At 39.8% G+C, this 17,903-nt stretch overlaps 1 protein-coding gene across 2 annotated transcripts in view; it reads right to left on the reverse strand.

Moving 5' to 3' along the window:
• The window catches only part of ankrd13c (ankyrin repeat domain 13C), a 108,046-nt gene that overhangs the window by 65,069 nt on the left and 25,074 nt on the right, over positions 1-17,903 (reverse strand). The gene's annotated exons all lie outside the window — the stretch shown is intronic.

Consider the following 17,903-nt stretch of genomic DNA (forward strand, 5'->3'; position numbering starts at 1 on the left):
TCAATGCAGAGCAAAATGAAAACTACACAGACTGCAGATGGGCGCTCGAGCTGAGGAGTTTAAACTCTCTCCTTCTCACCATATCCAAGGATTACGGATCTAACTGCTTTCTTAATGCCTCAGAAGAGAACAGACGCTGTACATGTCTATGATTTTCACCCTCACGCTTTGTAAACAAGTTAACTCGACGCCAATGGAATCAACAGAAATGCGTCAGCCTCCAAGTCGAGTGCTAAATCTTAATAATTTGAATACATACACTATAAGCATATTTGGATCAATTGGTGGTACATCCATAGAGTTAACGCCATATTTTTTGACATATTACACAGCCAAGATGGACTGACAGAAAATCTTTGTTTGCCAGACAAGTCGAACTCTAAGCCAACAGCAGTGATTTGATGTGGTTGCCCATTTCAGACATTTGACCTTGCTGTGACCTTGATCCTGTTTGAACTGGTTCCAATATTTCATCAAATGATCTGCCGGTTATAATAATTAGATAAAAATCCTACATTCATTCAACTACTGGTTCTTGAGAGATCATCCAAACGAGAATCTCAAATCTCAGGTAGAAGCCCCAGGGCTCAACATTAATGGTAGTCCAACTGCCCGGGACAACAAAATGTTTGGTCCGGACAATTCAAATTCACATCTGCCTGTCCAACGGGACAAGTTGAATATTTGTCAAAAATTACCATTTTTATCGTAATTATTCAAGAGTTACATCAATAAAATTCCCACAAAATGAGTTAAATCCCCTCAGTGATCCGGCCATGTTATTGTTTATGAAATTCTGGGGAAGCCAAGTGCAACAGGTGTGTGTGTAAAAATAACCACATCGTAATCTCATTACAGATTATTAGACTTCATCGAAATGGCGATCAAATACCTCAATAAAAAAATATATCTGTGGTAAATCTTCATTTTATTTGGACATTCGTTGTATTTTTTACGTTAACCATCACAAACGTCGTAAAATATTTCTGGGGAATTTTATGACAGTGCTGAACTCACAGTTTGTTTTCATTCGCGATGTCACCTTTATCTTTACGAGGTATAGGGAGGAGGAATTACAATAACATGCTATTGATAATATAAGTGTATATATGTGGGTATGGGTACATACGGATATATTATATAAAAAGTGAGTATGTATGTATGTATGTATGTATGTATGTATGGTGCATAACTGTATATAAGTATAATATGCATAATTATGATATGGTTGTCTGTGTACATATGGATGTGTATAGTTATAGGTATGTGTATATGTATGTACTGTATATATGTATTGTGTGTATATATATATATATATCAGGGATTCTTGAGATGAGGGACAAAACCTGTCCAGGAGATAAAACTCATTGTAATGATTAAAATGTGTTTAGAAAATGTCAAATAACTTGATTAAACAATAAAACAACAACATATATATACACTACAAAATGTTAATGTTTTTTTACACATATATTGTATTTTAAATAGCCTAGTGTGCTGCCTGAACCTAAAAATACCCATGTCCAAAAGCACGTTTCATGACTTCACAATACTTAAATAATTGTTTAAAGTACATTAAAACAAACAAAATTGCTACTGTGATCATGTATTTTAAATGAATATTCAACCTGCGTAGGAACCAACCATTTAAAAAATATATTTATGTACTTTTTACGGGATTGAAATCGTGTCCGGACTTTCTGTCAACACCATAAGATTTTTCTAAAAACGCAAAAAAATCAGGCATTATAGTGGCCAACTCACATTCTAAGGACCCCTTTTCTGCTCCCTGTGTGGTGGACATGCCATGAGGGCTCTGCTCTGGTAAGTTAATATTTCACATATTTGTCTTAAATTATCTTCTTTTACAAAACCACCTATGTCACAACCATAGAGTGTCAACACCATGGTCGATAAAATTCAAGGTTTATGTGATTTTATTCAGAAATAAAAGTTTAATCTAACTTTATTTTGGAGGCCATAAGCAGCTGGTGAAAAACAAGATGGCTCCTGCAAAGAAAACACGTTATGATGAAAAGTTGAAGATTTCGTCAACTCCGTAAGACTCCATCAGACGTCAACTCCATAAGAAAATTTGTCTTACTTAACTTATGGTGTTGACAAATGGGACTTGAATGTATTATTTACCCATTTAATTAAATTTTATACATTGACATTGTAGTTTTATTATTTTATATTTTAATAACATACATTCATTCAATATGAAATACACAGAAGATAATTATTTCTTCTGTAATACTGAATTCAGTCTGTATATACTGTGTGTGCGTGCACATGCGTGCGTGCGTGTGTGTTCATTATGTGAGAAATAAGTAAGTTACAATACAATACACGTTATGTTTTCCATTTAAGGTGCTTAAATAACGAAGAGCTTTTGTATTATTCGAACAATCATTTGTTGAATATGGTATAATTATTATTATGCTGATTTCAATCTGCCTATTATAAGGAAAGTAAGTCAAGTACACACATGTATACATGTACATGTTTTGAGTCTCTCTCTCTGTCTCCCCCATCTCTCAGAGATGTTTACATTCAAAGGCTGAATTACTGAATGTTCTGAATGTTCTTTGTCCATGATCCACATATTTGATGAGATGGACTGTTCAAGAGATTAGAAAAGACTACTGCCCAGTTACTGTTTTTAAAGTGGGTGTGAGTGCAAAAAAAATGAGTTTTTGAAGTTCAATGGTCATGGTAAATGAAGTTATACCCTGTTCTAATCCGTCAACACCGTAAGATGTGTGTCAACTCCGTCAACAGCTTGTCAACTCCATAAGATGAGTTTTCTTTTCATTTTTGTTTTTAAAAGGAGATATTATACTGTCTCAGATTATCTCAATAAAAACACTGCATTTCCTAAATGAATTTGTAATTTTTATATAGCTGAATACCATTGTTTTTTAGATTAAAAACTAAATGTGAAAATGTATATTTCCCCACTAATAATAAGCGATAGCTCCATAATTTATTTATTTTAAGTAATCGTAGTAGTTTGAAAATGTGGATAGATCAGCACAGATTAAAATTATCTCCAATATTCAAAAGAACTGCAATAATTTTATTCAAAATACATATTTTCTAGGTTTCTGTGTGTCTTATGGTGTTGACAAAATTCCATGCTTGTCCAGCAATCATGACAAAAATGTTAAAAATGTTAAACCTGGGAGATTGTATTTTGACAGCATTAAAAGGCCAACATCTGGGGCAACTATAATATATAAATATATTTTGGAAAAATCAACATTTTATTTTTAGAAATTAAAAACCCATTTTATCCCTTGTCTCAAGAATCCCTGATATATATATAGATATATATATATATATATATATATATATATATATATATATATATATATATATATATATATATATATATGAATGATTTGATTTGGGTGATATTATACCATGTTGGTATGTTTTTTTTTTTTGTTGTTGTTGACTTTGCTTTCTTTTGTATATATAGTTTATTATGGTGGAAAGTGACGTTTGATTAACGGTGGTATAGACGGTTAGGATTTGATAAGTTATTTACTTCTTCCTAATCCTTTCCAAACATTATTATGTTATTGCCTTGTGGCTACGCTATTCTGTTTATGACGATGTTTTGATGATTGCATTTTTTTTTGTTTGTTTGTTTTATATCTTCTTTACTGTTCGGAATCAATCAATCAATCAAGTCCAACTTGTTTTCTTTTTTCAGTTTCATTTCTTTAAATTAATTTATACTTCAAGTTTTACTGGATTCATCAAGGTTTAACTTGATTTCCCTCCAGAAGCTTTGAATTTTTGTGAGTCTAACTCTGAAAACTACAGATCAGGTAATGGGTTAGAACACCACACGCACCATAATGGAGCATGGGATAGTTTTTGTTTATTGTTACAGTTAAAGTTTTATTGAAAAATTATAAATCATAAAAGCGTAATGATTATCATAACTATACCTGCTTTTTGATAAACTGTGTTAATGACTTTCCTGTCACTGAACTCGTAAATACATAGGAATAAAAAGGTTACGGTCAGGACAAGTGAGAAATCTTGCTGCTTGTCCAACTGAACAAGTGGATTAAAAAGATGTCGAGCCCTGGTTCTGAAAATAAACTCGCATCTCCGTAACAGGAAGAACTCTGTGGAAAAAAAAAAAAAAAAACTTTCAAAGCCATTTGACCTTGCTGTGACCTTGATACTGTCTGGATCAGATCCAAAATCTAATCAGCTCATCTGCTGGTTATGAAGATGGTTCCACGTAAATCTGACAAATATTCAACGACTTCTTGAGTTATCACGCGAACAAAAACCTGACAGATTCTCGGACAGACAACATGACAACCCAGTGGCGGAGGCGTTAAAAAAGTGACGCTTAAACAAACATGTCTCCATGATTGTACGACACTTATAAAAATGTTTGACTTATCACCAAGTACTAGGTTTAAATGAATATTTGGAGCACAAATGGCACAATTTTCACAGCTGAACCCCAAATCTAGTCAGCCATGACAGGTTTGGTTTTCTTCTCTACTCAAGCTAGCACGTGAGGGAAACTTTTAGGCCAAGTTTACATTAGACCGTATCTGTCTCGTTTTCTTCGCGGATGCACTGTCCGTTTACATTAAACCGCCTGGAAACGGGAATCCGCCAGGGTCCACGTATTCAATCCAGATCGTGTCTGGTCCGGTGCTGTGTAAACATTCAGAATACGCGGATATGCTGTGCTGAGCTCTAGCTGGCGTCGTCATTGGACAACGTCACTGTGACATCCACCTTCCTGATTCGCTGGCGTTGGTCATGTGACGCGACTGCTGAAAAACGGCGCGGACTTCCGCCTTGTATCACCTTTCATTAAAGAGTATAAAAGTATGAAAATACTGCAAATACTGCCCATTGTGTAGTTATGATTGTCTTTAGGCTTGCCATCCTTCCACTTGCAAGTGGTAAGTGATATGCGCTGGGATCACACACACAGCGGCTCAGTCCCGAATCACTGCTCGTGCACTTCACTCGCGCGCTCTGTGAGCTGCGCAGGGCCGGAGTGCGCACCCTCCAGAGGGCACTCGCTGTTCAGGGCGGAGTGATTTGGAGCGCAGGATGCCTGCGGAGCCGAGCGTATCCGTGTATTGGTGTTGCTGTGTGCACACTAATCGTTTTAAAAACGTTAATCTGATGATCCGCTGATACGGGCTAATGTAAACCCCACCTTAGCTTCCACTTTAGCACAGTGCACAAACTTTCCTGAAAGAATTACACACTTATCTTTGAAAACAGACCCTCCCGGGGGGGGGGGGGGGGGGGGGTCACACACTGCAATGATTTAAAAAAATTAAAATATAAATAATAATAATAATTATAATAATAAAACAAGTTGCATCTTGAAGCCAGCTCATTTTCATAATCCTGTCACACAATGTTAATGTTTTTCCATACAGCACAGCAGTTAAGGTTAGCAGCTGACGCTAACGGTAATCAAACCTCGATTTTTGTCATATAGAGTCATTTTTTAAGCAATTTGCTAACAAATCTGAGGTAAATGTTGATGTTTCTGACCTTCTTATCATGTGTCCAGTGTCATTTTTCACTTTTATCAGGTATATTTCGTGTAAAGGATTTATTGCCAGGCCTTAGCTCGGATAGCTAATAACAGACGCAATTCATCTGCCTCTCAAACTCCGGGTCCATATTTTCCAGTTGCTTAGCTACAGGTTTCTCACATATTTAACCACTTGAACAGAAAATGTATCGTCTGAAGTTACGAGTTTTCTTAAAACGTCGTTTAAATTTGATTTATACACTGCAAAATATGCGAAGAGAAAATATCTTTAATATGGGTAAATTTATCGAATATTTCTTCTTAGATTATTATAACTCAAATACAAAATTTAGCTTACTTTTAGACACTCATTTCAAGCTTTAAAAGTTTCATATACTATTGGCAGACAATTTTGCTTCTTTCTAGAATTAAAGGCTTAAAATTAGCAAAATCGCCATCTGCCAAAAGAAAAAGAAAATTTAAAGCTTGAAATGAGTAAAGGTGTCTAAAAGTCAGCCAAATAATCTTACGTTTGAGTTCTAGGAACATTCCAATAAGAAATATTCGATAAATTCACCCATGTTAAAGATATTTTCTCTTAACAAGATAGCGTTTTTGCAGTCTCATTGAGGAATAAGACTTGGAGGTGTGCCGTTATAGAAAAGTAACCAACAACGGTGTGGCTCACGTTTTTCTGAGTTGAATTATTGCTAATTCTCAGCGCTAGCCATCCATAGAACACGTTGAGGAAAGGGATAACGGTCCTGTTCTGGAGATTTAAAAAAAAAAATGCTTAAACACGCCTCACATTCTGGTTAGCAACATTAACTAAAGGAGCATGTCTCAGACTCGGACAATGTAAATTTCATTTCTGAACAAAATATTCCTTTCAAGCTTGCTTTCATAATTCCTTAAAACACAACAGATGTTGAACATCTGTATGATTTTCGCTCTTCTTACTAATCTAGCTGTACTGGACTGAAATGGAAACTGGGGCCGTTCTCTGTGTGACAAGATATGACTCACGGTTACAGCAATATTTCATCACTGCGATCGGATATATTACTTCTCATATCAGGGCTCAGTGAATTTCTCTCTGGGTGCTGGATTTATGAGATTTTTACACTCATCTGGCCCCCCAAAAAAATTTAAAACCACACTATTAATAATGCATGATCAATCATCAAGGATTTATTCAGCCAACGGAAATAAAAATTTAAGAACAAAATGCAAAGCAAAATTCAGAACACGCTGGAGCAAAAAATCCAAAACCCAAACACCTTTATTATTTATACTCATTTTTTAATGTTGCATGAATAAGTGTTCATTTCATTTTTATACTGAAAAGAAACAATTAATAAATAGTTCATTACCACGAGTTGGCCTTGTGGTTCACGTGTTCGCCTCTTGACCAGGAGACCGTGACTTGTACTTAGACCATCGTAAAAATGGTACTTCCTGCTACGTATTGAGACACGCCACAATACAGATGTATTGTATTGTGCCCCCACCCCCACCACTGTAACCCTAGCGATGTCATCAGCGAGAAGCCGAGGGCTACAGAAACGGAGATCAGTGCCGCCCGATGTGCCTCGTGGTGGTAAAAATTAACCTGGTGTCATGTCATGACAAAACCTTCAACTCAGTTCTCATATTAAAATGACTAAAAATCCAATATACAGAAACAGTTTGGTACATTTCTGATATTAAAAATAGCAGTCATCTAATTACAAGTCAAGTTTATTTTTATAGTGCTTTTAACAATAGACATTGTAGCAAAGCAGCTTTACAGAAAATTAAAGACTTTAAACATGAGCTAATTTTATCCCGAATCTATCCCCAATGAGCAAGCCTGTGGCAACGGTGGCAAGGAAAAACTCCCTCAGACAACACAAGGAAGAAACCTCGAGAGGAACCAGACTCAAAAGGGAATCCATCCTCATTGGGTACAAGAAGCATACATGTTTATAGTACATGGACATGAGTGTTTTACTGGGAAATACGCTACTCGTATTTTTCAAACGAGCTACACCCGGGACACGGAGAACCAAAACCGGTGACGTAAATCTGTCACTCATGAGGAAAGCAATGAAGTGTTTTGATAAATTTGGGTACTTTGTGAACGTGTCCATATAATAAAAAGAACAAGAGTGCTCTGAGAGCACAATATCCCCAGCTGGCAACAACGCCATAACTCTGGTAAAATGCGACAGAATTGAACGAAATTGCAAGATGCGTATTACTGACATATAACAAAGAATCCTGTCAAGTTTCATAAAATTCCTCCAAAAATTGTGAAAAGGAGTTGATTTCAGAAGGAGAGTACGCTTACTGGGACGGACATCGCCATGCCATAATCCCCATTCGGGCCTTTCGACCAGCCGGGGATGATACAAATTGTGAGGGAAGTTGATTTCAGAAAGCAAGCACACCTTGATGAAATTGCCAAAAGTACAAGTTTGTTTATAATAAAGGGCATAACTCTGGTAAAATTTGCCCAAATTAAACGACACTTCAATCCATGTATAACTGTCATATAACAAAACCTTTTGCCAAGTTTGGTGAAATTCCTCCAGAAATTGTGAGAGGAGCTGATTTCAGAAGAACATACACCCTCATGAAACTGTCAAAAGGGGTGTTCACACAGCAACTTTTACTCCGGTGTAGCACCGGGGCTGCCCCGGTAAAGCGTTCACACGGTACAAAGTTATACCGGTGTAGCCCCTGAAATCTGCTTAAACCGGTGCAAATCTAACCCTGCTTGGGAGGTGGTTTAAGAAATTTACTCCGGAGTAAATGCTAGTTTGCGGGGCAGCACCGATATAAAATGGGACGTCTGAACGCTACAGGGGTAGACTCGCTACGCGTGAGGAGAGTTGATTACATACGGGCATTGCATACGTGTCTTCATCCACGTTGTTTTCCCGGCGCTTAGTGATGCCATGACAACCGTCCACATGGCCATGAACGACACAAAGTCGTTGATTTGTTGCCGAATGAATTGTAGAATGCGTTGTTTTCATGCTCTCTTGTACTTGCGCAACCTTTCCTTTCTCTCTTTTACGGTGTCTGATAGACCACAACGTAGAAAGTTTGTCTGGAGAAGTATAAACCATGTTTTTTCGATATATCAAATCACAAACAAGGCGGGAAAAGGAAGTACATTTTCACGCATGCACATATTTCATTTCCGCATTATTACTATCGTATAGCACGGTCGCAAAATAGAGCCCTGCACTCCCACGAGAGTCCCGCGGGACTCGCGGGACCCGCCGCAAAGCAGTGCGGCGCGGGACAAATTTTGAAAGCTCATTGCGGGCGCGGGCGGGACCGGAAGTGCACATATGCGGCACGGGCGGGAGCGGTGATAAGCTGAAGTCCCGCTAACTAAAAACGTGTTTGAAATAAAATTTATAAATTATTAATTTATGTCTATCACATATAATTTGTGCTGGATATTTTATTTGGCATTAATAAAAACATTTTAGGATGCCTAAATTTGCAGAGAGAGTCAGATTGCCAGATTGAGTGAGGAATGGAATCTTAAATTTACCATTGATCACCCTAACGGGAAATCCTTTGATCACTCTAATGACTCACCGTTCACACCCAGCTAGCAAGAAAACCATGAGTGAAGTGATTTGCTTGAGTTAGTCTACAACTCTAATCAGAGAGACAGGTTACACAGTGACGGCAGGCTTGACTCAATGCTATCCCAGAAATCCTTCCTGTAATATGCAAATTTGGCCGCCTCTGATTGGACAGCCAAATTTGCATATTACAGGAAGGATTTCTGGGATAGCATTGAGTCAAGCCTACCGTCACTGTGTAACCTGTCTCTCTGATTAGAGTTGTTCACTCATGGTTCTCTTGCTAGCTCTGCTTTACAATAAAAATAAATAAATAAATAAATAAATAAATAAACATTGGTACAAAGCAAGCCCATTCACTTTTTTATGCTGATCAGAGAATTACAATGGTTTCTCATGTGACAAAAATGTGCGATTCGCTATTAAATATTTTAATCGCTTGACAGCACTAATTATTATTAGAGACACTACATGCTGAATTCAGAAACAAGGTAAATAATAAACGTGAACGTGAGCTGTAGATATTTATGCTCAAATCCACTCAAAGTAGGGGGCGGGGCACCATCACGCTGTGTCAAGACAAGAACTTTCCTGAGAAATAACGCGAACATCTGCATCATGCGGGATTTGCGGGCGGGAGCGGGACAAAATATGGTAGGCGCGGGCGGGAGCAGGACTGAAAATCATAATTCTTTGCGGGCGCGGACGGGAGTGCACAATGTGGGTGCGGGCGGGAGCGGGACTGAAAAATCCGACCTGCGCAGACCTCTATCACAAAAACTGCTGTGTGAACGCAAGTGGGGCTGCACCGGTGCTAACACGCTTCTCTCTAGTAAGCAGGTTTGTGACGTGTGAACGCTCCACAAAATTTACACCAGTGTAAGATATATCACAACAAAATACATCGGTGCAGCATCGATGCAAATATGTGCCGTGTGAACACCCCAAAAGTACAAGTTATTTAATCAAGGATCAAAACTCTGGGAAAATGTTCACAAATGAAATTAAATCGCAATCTGCATATTACCATCATATAACAAGGCCTTTTGCCAAGCTTCGAGAAATTCATCCAAAAATTGTGAGAGGAGTTGATGTCAGAAGGTGAGCACACCTTCATGAAATTGTCAGAGTACAAGGTTGTTAATCAAGGGCCACAACTCTGGTAAAGTGTGACCCAATTTAATGAAATTATAATGTGTACTCCCGACATACAGCAATGCATCTTGCCAAGTTTGGTGAAATTCCTCCAAAAATTGAGAGAGGAGTTGATTTCAGAAGGAAAAAACACACACTCATGAAATGGTCAAAGTATAATTTTGTTAATCAAGGGCTGTAACTCTGGTAAAATGTGACCCAATTTAACGAAATTGCAGTATGCGTATTACCGACATATAACAAAGAATCCTGCCAAGTTTCATGAAATTCCTCCAAAAACTGTGAGAGGAGTTGATTTCAGAACGTGAGCACCCTTCCCGGGACGGACATCGCTACAACATAATCCCCCTTCAGGCCTTTTGGCCAGCAGGAGATAATAAAAACGAGTTGACCAAACTGAATACAACTTCAATTTTCAAGTAGAGATAGCACGATACCACGTTTTCCAACCTGAAACCTTGAGCATAAGCCGATGCCAATTAGCCCGGGAAATCCCATGCTGCTTTGCACAATCGTTCCGATCTGAAAAGACAGCATGGAAACTATGGTCTAAAGGCTCGCCTGAGTTAGGGAGCCAATCAGAGAGTGGGGAGGGGTGGAAAGACGGTGACGCGTACTACTCGACAAACGGAAGCTTGTAGTTTATTTGGGACTGTTTACGGATCACATTTAACGTGGCGGCGAGCGATACGAACCAAACTTTCGATCAAGCTTTAGACACTGTTCTGAATAGTTTAGAGCGAAAGTTTGTTTTAAAAAAAAGAACAGCGTTTGGCGTTACAGTCTTTCGCTTCGTCGTCGCTCTAACTACGTCACCGGGTACAACTGCCATGATTGGCCATGGGCTACGTATACGGCAAATGATAGACATTCGCAACGTCCAATAAACGGCCGTTGACAATCGTAAACCACACCTCCCCTACGAGAAATTCAATAGGCGGATTCCAGACCATATTTCACTTGTGATATGGTCTGGTGTTAACCAGACTAGATGCCAATAGCCATCCAAATATAAATACACATAATGAAAGCCTTCATCCTTAAAAAGTACAATTCATTTTACATCCGATTCCAATCTCTGTCATTCGTGACAAGATATCCAATACATTGTCTGATACACGATTCACTATTTTTTTTGATAGTATCGGCCCAATACGGATACTGGGTATCAAATGGGTGTCATCTCTAGTTCCAAACTTCTAAAGAAGGATTTTGGAAGCTCTTCTGATAAAGTCCTTACCCAACCCCAAGGGTTCCTCGAGAGAGACAAGTCAAGTGCATATACACACACACACAACACAAACACGCAATCCTTCAGAAACAAGTTACTGCATTCTACATGCAGCACCAGCTTTCAAACTCCTTTATTCACTGAAGCAGGATATAAATCAACCCGAGTGAGTTGTTTTGCATTCGGGATGCGTGAGAAAAACAGCTCTGGGAATAAAAATCAGGAGCACGAGCAGAGAACAGGCGTTCGTCTGGTTTGGTTTCAGTCTATTACAGTGACATGGCCCAACTCGGGCTGCATGATGGGGACTGAATACATCACATTTATAGAATACGGTATCTCTCTGGACTCTGACTGGTCACAAAGTGTTGATTCATTTTCAGCAGCTCTAAACAGTCATGGAGCTGCAAATCACACGTTTATATAACGCATTCATTTGTTTCGATACTATAGGAACAACTCTCACAGGGTTTTGAATGATGGATTTAAGCCTAAGATTAATAATAGGGCTGTCAATCGATTAAAAAAATTAACTAATTAAATCACACATTTTGCAATGAATTAACCGTGATTAAAAACTTGTTTTTCTTCTTAAGACTAAAGCTTGTTATAATGCGTATTTAACTAATGGCCCTTTTCCACTACCCTTTTTCAGCTCGCTTCAGCTCACTTCAGCCCGACACGGCTCGCGTTTCGACTACCAAAAACCAGCACGACTCAGCTCGTTTCAGCCCTGATTAGCCCCTAAAACTCGCACCGTTTTGGAGTGGGGCTGAAGCGAGCCAAACCGTGCCGACTGAGGTTGGGGGCGTGAGCAGACACTCCCCTGTGCACTGATTGGTGAGGAGGAGTGTCCTCACATGCCCACACACGCCCCGCGAGCGCGCTGGGATCTGTAAACACCGCAAACCCGGAAGGAGAATAATTATGAATTACGAGAATTTCTGAAGCCTTATGCGCCTCGCCTCATCTATACGCTCTTGCCAGTATCTGTTGGCGACAACAAGCCACAGCACCAAGACCAGCAACACTAACGACTCCATGTCCTCCATGTTTATTGTTTACTATCCGGGTCGTGAGACTACCGCTTAAAAGATCACTGAATCAGTGACACAGAGCATCGTGGACGAGTTCGCGGAGCGCAAGGCTCGTCGTATGCCCTTCAAATAATGCGCGCAGTAGGCTATTGATGTTTTATTATGAGCCATGTACAGTATGTCGCCGAATGTTTTTTTGTTTCTGAGTTACATGTTCGTTTGAAGGACTTAATGTACAAAATAACATAGTTGCACCCCGGAGTGTTGAAATTGGTAAACACAGTGCATTCAGTGAGGTTTGCACCGCCCTCCTTTTATTTCTGACTCTTCCTGTCACCGCTGCAACCTCTGAGCGCTCATTCGTATGCCCTTCAAATAATGTGCGCAGTATAGGCTATTGATGTTTTATTATGAGCCATGTACAGTATCCTAATGTTTTTTGTTTCTGAGTTACATGTTCGTTTGAAGGACTTGATGTACTAAATAACATAGTTGCACCCGGTAGTGTTGAAATTGGTAAACACCGCAGTTGCGGACATTTTGTAGCCTAAAATGATGTTATGATAAGCTTTAATAAAGGGCCCGGTCATTTGCCCCGCCCCCGGCCCGGCTCTGACTTGTTCCGCCACTGTCACTGATGTCACTGTTTGCGCTGCTTAACGACATCACGTGACGTCCACCCACTTTCGCTAACTCCACCCAATGTGTCCACCCACTTCCAGCCAGCACGGTTCAGCGCGGTTGTAGTTGAAATGCAACTCCAACAGCCCCGCTCAGCCCGACTCAGCTCGACTCGGCACGGCACGGCTCAGCCGCGTTTGTAGTGGAAAAGCGGCATAAATGTCGACTCATCAAATCAACGTACGACGAGACCGTCAACGACGGCGTAGCTCACTCCGGCCCCGTCTAGTCCAGAAGGAACGATCTAAAGTGGGCCACTGTGTAATAAATGTCGCAAGTTATATCCACCCTAGGACCTGTTTGCCAGAAAGAATCCAAAACGGCGAGGAATTGACCGAGAAGCTGCCATTTTCGCTGAACTGCTCATTAAGGCTTAATTAGTCCATAACTTCATTAATAATTGTAATGAAGAAAATCTGGGTAGAAGTTGTATGCGCCCTAGGTATCCCTACCTTCATGCCAGAAAGAATCAAAAATCGGTGAAGAATTGAGGGAGAAGAAGCGATGTGTGTGGAAACTGCTCGTTAGGGGTTGATTAACTACTCCATATCTTCATTATTAATTGCAATTATGCAAATTTGGGTAGAAATTATATGCACCCCAGGCAGACCTACCTTCCTGCCAAAAAAGAATAAAAATCGGTGAAGAACAGAGAGAGAATCAGCGATTTTCGTGAAATGTGGACGACGCCGGACGGACGGACAACACGATGGCATAAACTCATCACCTATCGGACGGATGAGCTAATAATCACAAAGGATGTACATTTCAGACACCATTGTTTAATAGCGTTTTTAAACACAGAACTACGCAGTTGCAGAAAGAAAAAAACTCAGGCCTATAAAGTGCCAGTTGATTTCAAAATCAAGGCCACACAGAGACACAGAGAGAGAGAGAGAGAGAGAGAGAGAGAGAGAGAGAGAGAGAACAAGAATACACATACGGAAAACACTATGCTCACGGGTCGGATGTTTTTAGCTCGCCAAGTAGCCAAAACATTGGTAACCTTTTCACTTCCTGGTTTAGTTCTTCGCCCCCGAGTACCACACTCCTGGCGAGTAGTACACATGGTTTCCACAGAGTGTTTTGCATGAAGGTGATATTTTAAAGACGAGGTGTTTCTGTGATAATTAAATTCGGCTTTACAACCGGTGCAAATTGCTTTAGTTTTCTCAATGGCTCTGTCGGGCAACTTTTTACAGTGGTGCTTGAAAGTTTGTGAACCCTTTAGAATTTTCTATATTTCTGCATAAATATGACCTAAAACATCATCAGATTTTCACACAAGTCCTAAAAGTAGATAAAGAGAACCCAGTTAAACAAACGAGACAAAAATATTATACTTGGTCATTTATTTATTGAGGAAAATGATCCAATATTGGGCATCTGTGAGTGGCAAAAGTATGTGAACCTCTAGGATTAGCAGTTAATTTGAAGGTGAAATTAGTGTCAAGTGTTTTCAAAAGTTGACTAAGTGGTTCAAGGTGAACTGCGGTACCGGTCAAGGCGACATCCAGGCACCCCCAATCTTTAACATCGTCCTTAATTGGGTAATGGAGCAGGTTATCCACTCAAAATCCATTTCAGGTGGTTTTCTGCTTAGAAAACGACCGAGTTCCAGATATCCAGCTGTCTATATATCTGACCTGGACTACACAGATGATATTGCCATCCTGGATAGCTCTCCATCAGGCCTGCAAGAAACAACCTCGCTGATCTCTGACACCGCCAAGAGTGCCGGTCTGAAAATCAACTCCAGCAAGACAAAAACTATGCTCATCGGGAAATATCACATTCAGCGCCCATTCCACTTCTCTGAGATGCTTGACATTGATGTTGACGGGGTGAGTCTTGAGCAAGTTAACCACTTTCGGTATCTTGGCTCGACGATCTCCAGCAATGGCTCTATAGACAGGGAAATCGATATCAGAATTGGCATCGCATCAAACGCATTCAACATGCTTAATTGCGTTTGGATTAACTGTGGTGTGTCCCTTGGTACTAAGATTAAGATCTATGAGTGCGGAGTTGTTACCCCCCCTCCTTTATGGCTGCGCATCTTGGGCCCTGAAGCAACAACAAGTGCAACGTCTTGACTCTTTCCATCACTCATGTCTGCGGAGACTCCTACGGGTTCGTTGGGAAGATCGCATCACTAATCGAGAGATCGGGACGAGAGCTGGTTGTTGCAGCCTCGGCATCATCATGCAGCATATTCGCCTCATGTACTTTGGACACCTGGTCCGGATGCCCCGCCACCGGTTTCCTAAATTCTTGCTCGACTGGATCCCGAACTATGGTTCTCGAAGTGTTGGCCGCCCGAGAAATTCCCTCCTTAAAGTTTATCAGGACGACCTTGTAGCTCTTGGTCTTGATAGCACTCTAGCTTCCCTTAGAGCTCAAGATCGCTCCAACTGGCGCCACATCCTGCGCACTGCTAAGAATCGTGCGTCAGCTCGTGAGCAGGCAGACCCGGACGGGTAGTGACCTGATCAAGGTACAAGGTAAAGGTAAGGTTTTCAATCAATGGGATGACAATCAGGTGTGAGTGGGCACCCTGTTTTATTTAAAGAACAGGGATCTATCAAAGTCTGATCTTCACAACACATGTTTGTGGAAGGTGTATCATGGCACGAACAAAGGAGATTTCTGAGGACCTCAGAAAAAGAGTTGTTGATGCTTATCAGGCTGGAAAAGGTTATAAAACCATCTCTAAAGAGTTTGGACTCCACCAATCCAAAGTCAGACAGATTGTGTACAAATGGAAGAAATTCAAGACCATTGTTACCCTCCCCAGGAGTGGTCAACCAACAAAGATCACTCCAAGAGCAAGGCGTGTGATAGTCGGCGAAGTCACAAAGGACCTCAATGTAACTTCTAAGCAACTGAAGGCCTCTCTCATATTGGCTAATGTTCATGAGTCCACCATCAGAACACTGAACAATGGTGTGCATGGCAGGGTTGCAAGGAGAAAGCCACTGCACTCCAAAAAGAACATTGCTGCTCGTCTGCAGTTTGCTAAAGGTCATGTGGACAAGCCAGAAGGCTATTGGAAAAATGTTCTGTGGATGGATGAGACCAAAATATAACTTTTTGGTTTAAATGAGAAGTGTTCTGTTTGGAGAAAGGAAAACACTGCATTCCAGCATAAGAACCTTATCTCATCTGTGAAACATGGTGGTGGTAGTATCATGGTTTGGGCCTGTTTTGCTGCATCTGGGCCAGGACGGCTTGCCATCATTGATGGAACAATGAATTCTGAATTATACCAGCGAATTCTAAAGGAAAATGTCAGGACATCTGTCCATGAACTGAATCTCAGGAGAAGGTGGGTCATGCAGCAAGACAACGACCCTAAGCACACAAGTCGTTCTACCAAAGAATGGTTAAAGAAGAATAAAGTTAATGTTTTGGAATGGCCAAGTCAAAGTCCTGACCTTAATCCAATCAAAATGTTGTGGAAGGACCTGAAGCGAGCAGTTCATGTGAGGAAACCTACCAACATCCCAGAGTTGAAGCTGTTCTGTACGGAGGAACGGGCTAAAATTCCTCCAAGCCGGTGTGCAGGACTGATCAACAGTTACCGCAAACGTTTAGTTGCAGTTATTGCTGCACAAGGGGGTCACACCAGATACTGAAAGCAAAGCTTCACATACTTTTGCCACTCACAGATATGTAATATTGGATCATTTTCCTCAAGAAATAAATGACCAAGTATAATATTTTTGTCTCATTTGTTTAACTGGGTTCTCTTTATCTACTTTTAGGACTTGTGTGAAAATCTGATGTCGTTTTAGGTCATATTTATGCAGAAATATAGAAAATTCTAAAGGGTTCACAAACTTTCAAGCACCACTGTATATTGAAACTTTCTACCCAAAAGTCCTTCACTGTTCGTCTCCACCTTTAGTTCGGGATTGTCTCTGGCAAGGATGAGGTTTCACAGCATCTGCATCATACTGTAGGTCAGCCCTGACACAGGAAGTAACCCAAATGCAGCTGTGTTAACTGTGTTAATTTAATCCGTTAAATACTTTAAATTAATCGCAACAATTGACACATTAATTTTGACAGCCCTAATTTAAAAAAAAAAAAAAAAAAACACACACATTATTGTTGATGTGTGTGGTGTGGAGGCACAGAGGAACTGATGTTTATAGCTGCTATAATGTAAGTGATGACAGGAACTAATTTGTTTCATGAATGATGCAAAACATTAAATGGAACTATAACCGGGGGGGGTGTCAAAGTAATTCTTTAAGTTTATTTATATTACAAAAAATAAAGTACACAGCACACAGTATATCTGAAATGCAGTCAGTCAGTCAGTCAGTCAATCAACCAATAGAAATGAAAATTCAGAACCAAAATTCAGGATACGCTGGACCAAAAAAATCCAAAACCTTCATTTATTTTATGTTGCACAAACCGTAGTGATTTAATTTTTATCTTAAAAAAAAAAATCATTAATAAAAGTTACTTACAACATTAGACTGACTAAACAAAAAAAAAAAATAAAATAAAATAAAATATAAAAAAACCCTTCCGTTCAATTATTTTCAGTGAACAAAGTTCAAAATCAGACGACCACCGGTGATGACATCATGACAACTTGTGGCTTTGGAATTTAGGCATAACATGAGCTAGCTAATTTGTTGTTTTAA

The sequence above is a fragment of the Neoarius graeffei genome, chromosome 15 (genome assembly GCF_027579695.1).
Source record: "Neoarius graeffei isolate fNeoGra1 chromosome 15, fNeoGra1.pri, whole genome shotgun sequence".
In the NCBI taxonomy this organism is placed as follows: Eukaryota; Metazoa; Chordata; class Actinopteri; order Siluriformes; family Ariidae; genus Neoarius; species Neoarius graeffei.